Genomic DNA, 3,197 nt, shown 5'->3' on the forward strand with positions numbered 1-3,197 from the left:
CGTGGCTTCGTGGCCCACCACTCACAGTGCCTCTGAAGTTTCCTCTGGAGTGACATGAGCGTTGGAGGCTTGTCTAAGGGAAAATAAGTAAATAAATAAATAAAAGGCAGTGAAGGAGACTGTACATAAAGACATGGCAAAAATCGTAATGATAGCAATATAGTTATGGGGTAATGTTCGGGTGGGCAGCTCCATTTAAAAAAAAAATATGTGAATGAATCTGTGAAGCTGCAAAGTAGCGAGAAGAGCAAGAGATCTTCTTAACGAACCGCCTACCTTGTAGACAGTAATTTGTACACTGTATAGTTTTGTTAAGAATTTTTTTTTAAATTAAAATTCCCATGTTTGTAAAGCTAACTTTTTAACAATTATAATGGAACTGTATGTTGTTTCCATTTTTAAAGTAAACAAGAATATTCCTTGTTTGGAGACTGGACTTGAGTTAAAACTCTCCAGCCTCTTAAGTTATGTATTAAAAAAAAAAAAAAATCTGTCCATGTTAGGAGTTATTTCACAGATGCCTGTGCTTGAAAAGCATGGGATACTAATCCTTTAAAAAAGTGTAAATGGAGAAAAGTTATATTTTATGAAGGTTATTTTGTTGTATTTAGTATTGGGAAAGTTGGTTTTCAGAGCATTTCAGAATGTCAGAAGCACCACTGTCTTTTTTTAGTATATACGGCCTTTAGCAAAAGTTTTTGTGATTGTTACGTGATGGTATTTAAGGTTAAGTTTCACAGAGCATTCGGGATAGGCAGAAAACGAAATCAGTGCTATGTCTCACATAATGTGTCCTCAGGGAGCAGAGTATTGGATTTGGGACTGGTAGCTTCATAAGGACTCAACAAAGGAGATTGCACAGGGACATCTTCAGCGGTGGGACATCAGGACATGTGCTGTCCCTAGATTCAAAATCTAGGCACCATGTGAAACAATGAAGGCTGCAGAAAGTTATCCCATATTCAGTGTACAGTATTCATTTTTAATGAAACAACTCTACAATATTGCTGGCAGATAGGCCCTGAGCATGACATTCAATATAGTTTACATGTTCCTGTCAAGGTCTTTGGTTAACATTAACCAGCTGCATGCTTCCTGGACTTAAAAAAAATTGGGTTTCGATAGAAAACTTTTTTTTTTTTTTTTAATGTGCAGGCTATTCAAGTTCAATAGTAAAAGCTCGAACTCGAAATTGAATGTTTTACTCCATGCTGAAGGAGCTGAAAGCTGCCTTCATATTTTGCACTTTCTGGTAGTTCCCCTGTTTTTTCGAATTCCTTAAAAATTGTGTGGGTGGGGTGGAGCACTGCAGTTGGGGGAGAGCATGGACCACTGATTTTTGCCCTTTGACCCTGCACAATGACCTTTGCATCAGCCAAACTCATTGCCATGACAACTCTTTGTACTGTGTCCGTGCCACAGATCTGTTGGTTACATTGTTAATAGTAAAGGGGACAAGTTGGAGACGGTCAATTTTTACATTTTTTTTTTTTTGTTGCAATTTTTTCTTCAATGGTTGTAAGTAGTTTTTTTTTTTTTTAAATAATAAAAGGGTTCACTAGTTAATACTCTTTAGAAATATCTGTGTGTTGCAATTCAAATGTATGTTGAGATTGTGAAAAGTGCTTCAGTGCTACTAGCCTACCTGGATGCTAGACCCAGCCTCTGAGGAGCTCCTCTCAAATGATGACAGTTACCGGTGACACCAGGTGGCCTCCACATGCCAAGGGCAGAGTAAGCTAGTGACACTAAAGCGGTCTTGTATTACTGTAATTTTTGACAGAATGGTTTTGAAAACTGTGCTACAGGGACTGATGTGGCAAATATATCTCTTTATGCAGAAGGAAGTCTTTTTTTTTTTTTTTTTTAAAGAAGTATGGCTTATTATGCATTCTTCATCGAGGGCATTGAAGTTGCATGGACTGATAAAAGTTGATGCAAAACGAGAAAGAAACAAAACAAAACAAAAAAAAACCAGCAAAATGTTTACCAAAAAACTCAAACAAATGAGCAGTGCCTGTTCAATTTCACAGTCTCTGTTGAGTTCAGTTGTAAATATGTTTCAAATGACATTTTCTTGGGAAAAAAAAAAATCTCTACAACATTGTAGAATGTGAGGGGTAACTACATCCCAGGCATAGGCTTCTCAAAGCTGCATTAGATTATGTCTTCATCAAGCTGTTAATTTGTGCTTATATCATATAGAACTTTTAGCATCCTGGGAAGAGGTACCCCCACTTCAATGATATTTCTCTGAGAACAACTTTTGTAGGACTGTGTGTTTCTTTAGATACATTTAGTACAACTGTAGGTGACGAGTAGTCAGTTACTGCTTGCTAGCTACACACCAGGGTTGATCCATTTTAAAACTTTTGGCATTCTGTCCTCATGGGCCATAAATACAGAACCTTGTATTTTAATTAAATTTTTTTAAAAAAGGAGGCACATGCACAATCTCTGTGTTGCAAACCTTTAGCGGTAGGATGTATTATATGACAGTTACTTAATTTCTGGCGTTCGGACCTCTGGGATCAGCCCCAGACTGGGCCAGAATGTTAGCGAAGGTTTTTATGATGCCCGGTTGGAGGATAATGTTCTTTGGGTACTTTTTGTGGGTTGCAAATGAACTCAGTTGCCACAAGTTTTAAACTGGTGTAAATCAAGCTTGACTTAATGTGATTGTTACTGTTATATCCAGCCTATACTGCTAGCAGCTGCTCATACTGCAGTTAATTACTGGAAGCGGATATATTTCCTATGCAAAACCTGTTTAAACAATAAAATGAGCTATGCTACAGACTCTGGCCTCATGTTTTATTTTCCTCCTCCTCGACCCCTTCCTGCCACCCTCTCCCTATGTCAGTGCTGGGGGTCGGTAGGATCTTGAAGGATGACTCCGGTCCTCCGATCTGGGAGTCTTGTAGCACTGGTTTTATTCCGTAGCCTCTGGGATAGTGACTCTTTCAGTTCAATACCTGTGACTTGACGCCCGGCACAGGTATAGACGTGTGAACCCTCTGTGCGCCTCCAACTGGTATAGCCTTCCCCAGTTTCCAAAAATGCAAGTGCGGTTCTAGAATGTTGGGCCCCACTCACCGCCAGGAAAGGCCTTCCAGCAACAGGGCAAAGGGAACTGTGCCTGGATGACCAGACTGTGGTCCCTCCAAGAGGAAACCACAGGGCCTCCAGCGCACACA

The 3,197-nt window shown here is 39.6% G+C and overlaps 1 protein-coding gene across 6 annotated transcripts in view; it reads left to right on the forward strand.

The window, feature by feature from the left end:
• NFIB (nuclear factor I B) overlaps positions 1-2,799 on the forward strand; it is a 436,909-nt gene extending 434,110 nt beyond the window's left edge. For all 6 annotated transcript variants that reach the window (XM_059411615.1, XM_059411616.1, XM_059411620.1 and 3 more), the window contains one exon: positions 1-2,799. This exon is cut by the window's left edge and continues 3,938 nt beyond it. The gene's annotated coding sequence lies outside the window, so the exon portion shown is untranslated.
• Positions 2,800-3,197: the final 398 nt, after the last annotated feature.

This window comes from Mustela nigripes, chromosome 9, assembly GCF_022355385.1.
Source record: "Mustela nigripes isolate SB6536 chromosome 9, MUSNIG.SB6536, whole genome shotgun sequence".
Lineage (NCBI taxonomy): Eukaryota > Metazoa > Chordata > Mammalia > Carnivora > Mustelidae > Mustela > Mustela nigripes.